The 10,396-nt window shown below is 24.8% G+C and overlaps 1 pseudogene; it reads right to left on the reverse strand.

Moving 5' to 3' along the window:
* Positions 1-276: 276 nt before the first annotated feature.
* On the reverse strand, positions 277-8,576 carry LOC112603962 (annotated as a pseudogene).
* Between the last annotated feature and the right edge of the window lie 1,820 nt (positions 8,577-10,396).

The following is a 10,396-nucleotide window of genomic DNA, read 5'->3' on the forward strand; positions in this document are numbered from 1 at the left end:
AAAAACACTAGTATTGCGCCAAGAGTATTTTAAGTTTTTATTGAAAAAAATAAAATGGAAAACAAATTTTACAAAATTAAGGGATTATGTGGTACAAAGCCTACCAAATTGTATATTTAAAGATTTAAGTACCTATGTATTTATACTAAAAGATAATTATCAAATATAATAGTTATTTTTCTTAATATATACAGATATACTACAAAAAAGTTAGACCAGTAATATTAATATGTATTCATTGTGAGATTTTTAAATCGAATAAAAACTCATTAATGTCTATGAAAATCCAAAAAAATATCGATGGTATTCAGGTATTACATATTTATAGTCATTTTCAATACCAACACACAAGTTTTCTGCTACCAAATAGCTGTAAAAAAAAAAAATTTGGGTTAAAAATTTTTTTAATAAGAATCATTTTTTTGAAAAATGTAAAAAAAAGCCTAATTCGACAGCGCGTCCAAACATCCTCCCTAGTTTCAGCATAGAAATATACAGTTATAATAGTAGGATACTAGGAATTGAGTCTATTTATGTAGGAATTTTATATTGATTATAATTAATATCGGTTTTAGACTTATAAACATGTTGTGAGCAAACCAGCAATGCGCATTTGCTGGAGGTATTTATTTTTGTAAAAATGAATGTGTACTTTTCTAGCTGTGTTAATAAACAAAATTTTTGATATTGAAGTGGTAGAAACCCACTTGAACTACACTAGAAAACTTTGCAAACTGACCGTGTCACATTTTGGTGCGCAGTATCACGAAAATAAAGATTTTTGGACCTTACTTTTTCTATGAAGAAAATCGAACAGTTATCATCAGTTCTAAGCGGTATCTCAGCATACTACAAAACATTTTTCGCCAGATCCTGAAGAACATGATAAAATCGATAAACAGAATATTTGGTTTCAACAGGATAATGCTCACACGGCACGATATTCCGTGACCCGTGCAATCCCCCAAATTAAAATCATGCGAATTTTTTTCTGTGGGTTATGTTAAATCTCAGTTTTATAAATTTAAAAAATTTGGAGGCTTTGGAGGAAACAATAATTACAGAAATTTGTCGTATACCTACCTCAAAAATGCTTAAAAAAGTTATAAAAAACTTTTCATTTTGCTTTGAACAATGCATCGACAATAAAGGACACCAATTAATCGAAATTTTATTTAAAATTTCATAAATTAAGATTTCTACAATTTCACAACAAATGTATGTAAAAAAATTGATAAATAAAATTATTCTTTTTTTTATTTGTCTTTAAAATTAGAGAGGATATTTTTCTGCATTCTGTATAAATGTAACATAAATATAATTATTTTAAAAAATTATGCCATATTATGACATAAATACGCATTAAACACTTACTTAATTAACATATTCATGAATCTAGTACAAAAAATGTGAAAATTGGTGTGATGACGTTTCATCGTTTTGTACAACCTTGGGAGACTTGCTGAAATAGATAAATATTAATTAATCAATGATATAATTTACACAAAATATATTTTATTGATAGATTAGTATTAAACTATGTTAGGTATAAATTTAACTTGAAAACGACTTTTCTACTTCATTAAAATTAAACTCTCAAACAAAACATTAGATTTAAAAATTTTAAAATCTAGAAATTTAAGAAAGTTAATTTGAAGTAAATGTCATGGAGAATTCAAATTTTTAGACGTTTTATCGGGTAACTAAAGTAGCCGAGATTACAATTACGATTACGATTTTTAATTAGAAATACATCTAAACAAATTCAATTTTATCCTTTCATAGAACAGATTTTTTGTTGATCTCAAATCCTCTAAAATCAACGACATATTTAAATCGACTGCATTACTTTCTACCATAATAAAAGGTTGAGAACCCCAAAAACGTCGTGTAATATTCAATATCCCAATTGTCAAGAATTTGGTTATTCAAAAGTATGTTGTACATATCTTACATATCTTTCTAGACGTGTTCGTAGCAGCGATTTCTATAAATAAAAAGATTTACCTCCAACCTGTGCCTTTTTTGGAAGTACCCCCAACACGACTAACTACACGGCTGTTTAGCGCAAAAAACACTTACAAGGTTTAAATTTCAATTTAGCTCTATTTTCAAAAATCATGTATACTTCAATCATATAATTTAATCGTGTTAATTCCATTAAATATTTTATATTCAAAAGATGTTGTATAACTTACCAATAAACCTTAAGAGATGAGTTAAACCATACAATTCAGATATTGAGCGATTGGGATAAGTAGTCACAAGCTGTAAACAAAATTAAAATACATTACACACCACTAATAGAATATTTAATAATGTATATTTTTTAAGTTTAATAAAATTTTATGTATTTAAGTGATTATAATATTTACAATATATTCTAAGAGTTGTAGAATTATTATTTAAGGCAAGGGTTTTCAACCTGGGGGCGCTCCCCCCTTAAGAGGCATGATAAAATTTCAGGGGCAGGGGCATGAAAATGTTGAAAAAAAACACAATAACCAACATTAATGTATGTTATGACTTGTGACATAAATATTAAAATTATAAATGTGCGTACATCAATCTTATAGTAGTAAGGAGGTGAGGCGTAAACTCATACAAATTTGAAAGGAGGAGTGGACCTCAAAAGGTTGAGAACCCTTGATTTAAGGTATTTGATTCTGGATATATTTTCTATCAAACCAGATTCAAAATAAACAAAATCTTATACCAATTATACCAACTATTACAATAATTGGATAAAACTTTTTAAAAAACATATGAATTTCTCATTAAATTTAATTGAAAACAATATTTATTTTTTTTTTTTTTTTTGAAATTGAACATTTAAATTCTTCAAAACTAAACTTTAAAACGTTATAATATATTTAAATTTAAAAAATGAATACAAAAATACAAGTTTATTTCAAGTAAATTTCACAAAGAATTCAATCATGTTTTAAAAAATGTTATTGAATAACTAGATTAGTTGGTAAACTAACCAAAATATTGATATTTTTAGAATAAAAAAAAATAATAATTTATATTCATATTTCACAATTCTTGGCAATTCTTACACTACAATATTATATAATAATAATCGCTTACTACAAAACCATGAACTTAATATAGGACAAAATAATATAATGATTATAATTATAATTCATATAATATATATTATTAATGCTAGAAACACATTTACACAACATGTATACTCGGTCAAATTTAGACATTTGCCTTTATTAAATTTCTTAAAAACAATAAGTTTAAATCTCCCAAGAATAAAAGTAATTATTAATTAAAGGTATAAAATAATTATATAAATTTCAATTTACATAACATACTACCAATTGGTGTTTCATAATTAACCTACTGTGAGATAAAAACTTAAATGAATATTATTTGATATTTACAGATATTTTAGTTATTTAAATAAATAATTTTAAATCATAAAGATTATTTATGTCGGGAATCATAAAATGATTTTTAATAATTGTAATGTTATAGTTTAATAGGATATAAAAATAAATAATATATTATCGACAATTTATTTATTTTTAAGAAAAAATTTTTCATTGAAAAAATTTGCACTTGTGTGCTTTTTGTATAGATTATATTTTGATAATCTATCATAATTACTTCAATACCGTATAGTATGCAATAACTCCATATTTTAAAATATGTAATATTGAAGAAAACAAATTAAATTACAATTAAGTGCAATAAAAAGTCCCATATCCCCCATTGCAATCAATAATTATATATATATATATATTTACAATAGTTAATAAGAAAATTCCAATTAAATGACAAGAGTTTATTAATGATATTATGCAATTTACTTTTTTAAATTTTTAAGATAAAATTTATTAAGGTAGTGTGTTCTAGAAAAATGTTAAAAGAAGATTATAATTCAGTGGTATTTGACTAATATAAAACAAATTAAATTTTTTATTTCATAAAAATAATAGCTAAAATAGCAGAATAAAAATTGCATACTCTTATCAGTATTACTTAGAACAAGAGTTTTTTTTAAGTAATTTCATTAGTAAAAAATAATTTATATCCAAATAGTAAAACCTGACTCGTTGAAAGTATTGCCAAATCACAAAATTATAAATGTGTTTCTTCTTCACTTGCATGAAAATATTAAACAAATTTGGTTTTAATATTTTTCAATACGGTGAATCTCAAATATTGATTGATCAAATATTGAGGTATAAATAGTAATCAAGGCAACTGGGCATCTGCATTCTGTATTAATATTATTTTATTTTATTATATGAATGAATGTGTTATTTATTTCATACGTCTATGGTTTATTTATATGTTTTATTATTATAATTAATATTTACGATGTAACATATGAGTTTCTATATTTCAAAATGTATATTAACCAACAATAAAAAAGTAATAGTAGTAACTATTAAATATAACATTATGAAAAATAATGGTGCTAAATTTTCAGCCTGTCAAAATAAGTCAAACTTAGTTCTACTCAGTATTTGTATGCAATTCACGATCTATGCGAAATCCAGAATTAAGATTCCATAATTTTCCTAGTAATTGTGAACATACTAAAATGAGCACAATGGGAACATAATCTTAGAATTGGAACATACATACAACATAGCCAATTTTTGTTTAGCAGAATCAATTTTATGTTGTTAGCTTTAATAAAAAAAGTCAATTTACCTATTATCAAACTTAAAAGTAATAATGTTATCTATAGCATCTTATGGGTTTTTAATGATATTTTTATTTTTAAGTGAGTTATAGTTATATAAAATATTAAACTTTAAAATGCTCGTAATTCACTTAAAAATTAAAATATCATTAAAAGTCTAAATTGTCTATAAGATGTCCTAAATAATATAATTGCCTTTAAGTTTAATATTAGATAAATTGACTTTAATATTAAAGCTAACAGCATAAAATTGAATTGGCTGAACGAAAATTTGCCATGTTGTAGGTAAGTATGTAAGACAAAGACAACACACGCTGTACTACTTTTTTTTAAAACTGTTAAATAAAATATGATGAAAAAAATGGCTATCTAGAAAATTTAAAAAATTTAATAAATGCATTTAAATAATTTGATTTGCCACAGAAGTATTAAGAGTGAAATGGGAATTCTGAGACACACTTAAGTAAAATACAATTGTAATCAAAAAAATCTTCAAATTATTATTCCACAACCTATACTTGATAATAGTTGAACACATTATAGCAGTCTTCCTTAAAAACTAAATAGTAAACATAGCATACATGAACAATTTAATATCCAATTAATTACTGATCCATGATTTATATCCCATTTTTATTTTTTATTCTAGCAATAAATCTATAATTTAGCTTTAGTGTGTGGTTTATATTACCTTTGAACTTACAACTTATTTTTATCATAACAAATGTTTTCAATTTTATTAATAAATAAAATATATAGATATATATAGTTTTCAACTAATAGCTAATTAAAAAAAAAAAATATATATATATATATATTTATATAAATATATAGACATATAAAATAACTAATTTAATAAATTAACTTTCTTTGTACTGATTATAAATAACAATAAAATAAACAATAAATTATTACATTACTTTAAAAACCTATACCTATATGACCCTAGTAAACTTTATTTTTACTCAGTACAAATCAATATCATTTAAAAATATTTACTGAATTTAATGCATTTAATTAATGTAAATTTAGTTTAGAGTAAAAATATAATTACCTCATTATACTGCATTCTTTCAATGAAATATAATAATCGTGTAGGTAGAGCATAGTTAAAAGTAGTGAATATAAGAGCTACAGCTTCTCGATTCCTAAAAAAAAAAAAAAAAAAAAATGTAATTTATAATAAAAATAATAAGCATTACAAAAAACATTTTTTTCATTCAAAATGAATACCAACCTAACTATTTAAAATTAAACAACCATTATATTAAACACTGATTTGTGATCATTATTATTAATAAACAATAAAAAAATATTAAAAATACTACATTATAATAGAAATGCTGTACTATAATACTACTATGTCTACTTAAAAGTTTAATTGTTGTTTTTAACTTAAATATTATCTTACAATTGTATCAATATAAATGCAAAATAAACGTAAAACATAAGAAAATTCTCTGGTTAAAATAACATTACTATTTACTTACACAGGTGCTTTTCTTTGAAAATCATTTAAAATTTGATGAACAGTAAGTTCAGCTGGTAATTTTAAAATCTGTAATCAAAATTTAAAAATGTTAATCCCTATGTTTACATATATAAAAACATACAAAAAAATTTGTAATATTAAATACTCACATAATTAGCAGACCTCATTAAGCGATCATCCAATAAACGAGATTCTTTCACAATGCTTGGAATATTTATACCAATACGTTTCAATGAAAAATAACCAATTTTTTCACGATGCTGAAATTATTTACGTATATTTTATTTTTATAATAAGATATGTATACAATCTATTTGTTTAATGTAATAAGTATATGTGAAAAGAGACAGAATACATGGTTAGTACAAATAATAAAATCAACTTATATTTTACACTTGTATAACTAACAAATTAAAATATGTTATTTAGAAAAATTGCAAGTTCAGTTTAATTTATTAATTAGAAATGTATACAGTAAAATAAATAATACAATTGTCTTACATTAACCTTGGCAGCCCGTTCAAACAATTTTTTCTTTTTACTGTGTATAATATAATGTTGTTTAAAACACAAAAATAGTTATCTATACGGTTTATATTATAATCATACAGTATTACACAATCATTCATTTTATTTGATTGACTGTACACATTATATTCTTTTAAATTCATTTAAAATTTAAAATTTATTTAATACTAGAACTAATGCTGAATCAATTGTATTTATTTATTAATCTCTAAAATTATGCAGATTTAAAAAAAATAATAACAGTTAATTTTTTAATGAACATGATAAATTTTGTTCAACCATAAAATCATAAAAATTATACTCATTTTGATTCGTTATTTTAATTCAAATTTGAGAAGTCAAATCAAAATTTTTAAAAGTAATAAATTTTAAAAAAGAAATGGTAAATATTTTATTAATTATGATTGGAAATATGAAAAAACATAAATTATTAAATAAAACTATTATATTTCCTAGAAGTAGTAAATTTCAATACTAACTTTGGAGGTGATTTGAAAAAAGGGACAAAAAATGTTTTTCAGTTTTAAATAACAATTTCAAAATAAATATTTCAGGATAGGTTGAACTGCTCAACTACTAGTTTTTGTTTTGTAACTTAAAAATTCCAAAAATAAAAATATCAATAAGATGTCGTATACTATACAAACATATGTAAGCGAGCATAAAGATGTTTTTGATGTTTTTAAAATAGATGGATCAATTTTGTACTGCAATATTAGTGAAATTTTGGTTAATACCACTACAAAGTTTTTGGTAGAACAAATTGATCACGTAATAAAACAACACAAGGACAATTTAAAACTTAAAGAATTAAATTTAAATATACAAAACAAAGTTTCATTTTAATATGAACCTTGTTCATTAAACATAGATAACTTCAATAGAGATAACTGCCAGGCTTTTAATTCTACAAATATTACAATTTTAATATAATTTTATATAAAATATTTTTTATTAGATTTTAAATGCATATTTTGAGGGTTTTTTTGTAAATTAATTTTCTAGTGATAACCATATGGTCCAAGTAACATATAGGTTTAGTGAATAAAGCACAATCATAAGAACTATTATTAATAAATGGACATGTTGCAGTTATCACCAGGTTATCAGAAAATAACAAAATCATTAATAACAAAATTTAAAATACAAAATAAATATTTAACATTTACTTACACCACAAGAATAATTTAGTTTAATAGTATTTTTTTTGGTATGAGAGTATTTCCTTTTCAAAGCAGATTTAGCGATTTTTGCTGCTGCTTCAACAGCTGCAGCTCTTGGTTTATCTAAAACAAAAACTATCTATTAACTTAACACAAAACTTTATTCAAGTAGATTTTTAATTGTTTACATACGAAGTTTGACAGGCAAAACTAAATTAATGCATGTGTCTCTGTAACAAACTTTAGTTGTTATAATGTTTCCATTAATCTGTCCATGTATAGGTAGTTGATCAAACTGAAAATGGGGATTATCTCCACGAACGTCAGCAAGAATGGGTCTAGGAACTTGTATTATAATAGTTGGGAACGCCAAATTTATATCACGGGCGATTAATTTTATCGCTGTACAATTTTCTACATGATGACCACTATTCTCATTGTTAACAATATCGACATTATTAGATGATCCACTTTGTTCATTTTGATCAACATAATATAATTCTTCATGTACAGACTGTTGAGCATGTGTTATGTCATCAAAATCGTCGTCACAACTAATTTCGCCAATAGTTATAGTAGATTCATCGTCAGATATTTCCATATTTTGATCTGTGTTCCCTGTTTGTTCAACGAGTGGCACCTCATTAGAAACATTTAATTCTGAATTTTCTTCAATAGTTGATCCATTTTCACATATTATATTACTCGTAGACTCAGACATTTTATCTGAACAAAAAAATAAATAACCAATCAATTATCTTAAAATATAATAATAATGTTCAATAATACATAATATGTAATAATCAACAATTTAATTGTAATATGCTCATAAATTTAAAAACCCAACTATATGTTAAAGTATAACAGAAATACATATATTATATTAATAAACAAAATATATCTGACCACCCAAAAATATATTTTAACATAGTATGCAAGTCTATCACAAATATAACTTTGCAGACCTGAGCAATAATAATTACAATAATGATTATAGCGACAAATATTTTATATTATAAGCTAATTTACACATCCATTGTTATAATGACCTACACAATGATAAAGTTAATTTGTGGATAGGATCCTACTGTACATCAGAGAGGGTTACCTACTTATTTAAATTTTAAATACTAAGCATTTTAAAATGTTAACAAAATTTAAAATAAAAAGAGGCAAATGAATACCGCTCTACTATACATTAAATCAAAGGCTTCTAAACTTTTTATGACACAACCCACTTTGGAAATTATTTAAATTTTGTCAACTCATCTAGTGACCTTTTTTTTTCAATTTTAATGACCATGATTTATCTAAAAAAAAAAGTATTATTTAAAAATATGATCGCGACCTATAGTTTGGGAACCTCTGCATCAAGTAATAAGTATTATATAAATTAGACATTGGTATTCTGTTATCGCGACTATGTTACAATTTTTCGGTTAACTTAATTCTATTACTGCACCTACCACAGCCATAATACTAGGTTATGTTATTTTAGATCAATTTTTGAATCTACTAAAAAAATAAAAATAATTTTTAGTAAGTTTGCTCAATAAAATATAACAACCTAAAATTAATATGTTAAAAAATACTTATTTATAATTTTTAACATTGTAGTTATCTTCATATTGGATACCTAATACATAATGCATAATATTATACAACAATAAAAGTTCAACTTGTGTGTCGTCGTACCTATATGCAATATTCCAAAATTATTAAATATGAAAGACTCTCTATTCTAGGTGAAGATCAGTGGCGAAATATTTTAGAGGAATATCGAGACTGTTCCCGGTGAGTCATTCTTGTTTTATGGCTGTGCAAAAAAATATTTTAAATAAAATCGACGTAGAAGAAATTATTAAAAATTTAACGATTTATTAAAAGAAAAAAATTATCAACACTTTTTTAAAATGTAATATTATATTCTGTTTTGATTTAGTACAAAATATAAGTTAGCGGTATAAGTTACACGAGAAACCGTACGGTTATAAAGTTTTTAGTGAGTTAATAATATTATACCATTATTCCAAATAGGATCTTACCAAATTGCAAGCGTAAGTACGACAGCGGCTGCAGTAAGACTCGATTGCTATTATTCAAAAACAAAACGGCACTGGGCAGGTCGACGGTCAACAAAAGTCGTGTAAACCATAAGGAAATGAACGAAAAACGTGACTGTTCGGTCACAGTGGTAGGTAAGATGGGTACGGAGCGATGCGGTGGTGACGACGACAAGTGAAAATATGCGAATGGTTGCTACACGATGGGTAAAGAGGAAACGGGCGGAACAATAGTGAAGACGGTACCACTGGGTGGAGGGAGCTGTGGCCTTGTGACACATGTTACAATTATGGTGGTACACATAAGCCGATGGTGAGAGTTTGATGAGCTCGGCGCTGTACAAGCGTAATTCCGACCAGCGTGACAAAGTAAGGGAGGAACCGGGCGATTAAAGAAAGATAGAACGATCGGACTGGTAGAATATCATATACAATATATCAACATTTTTCAACTTGGCTGGGTAGTTGTTAGTCGTTT

This window comes from Melanaphis sacchari, unplaced genomic scaffold (genome assembly GCF_002803265.2).
Source record: "Melanaphis sacchari strain LSU unplaced genomic scaffold, SCAv2.0 Contig116_pilon_pilon, whole genome shotgun sequence".
In the NCBI taxonomy this organism is placed as follows: Eukaryota; Metazoa; Arthropoda; class Insecta; order Hemiptera; family Aphididae; genus Melanaphis; species Melanaphis sacchari.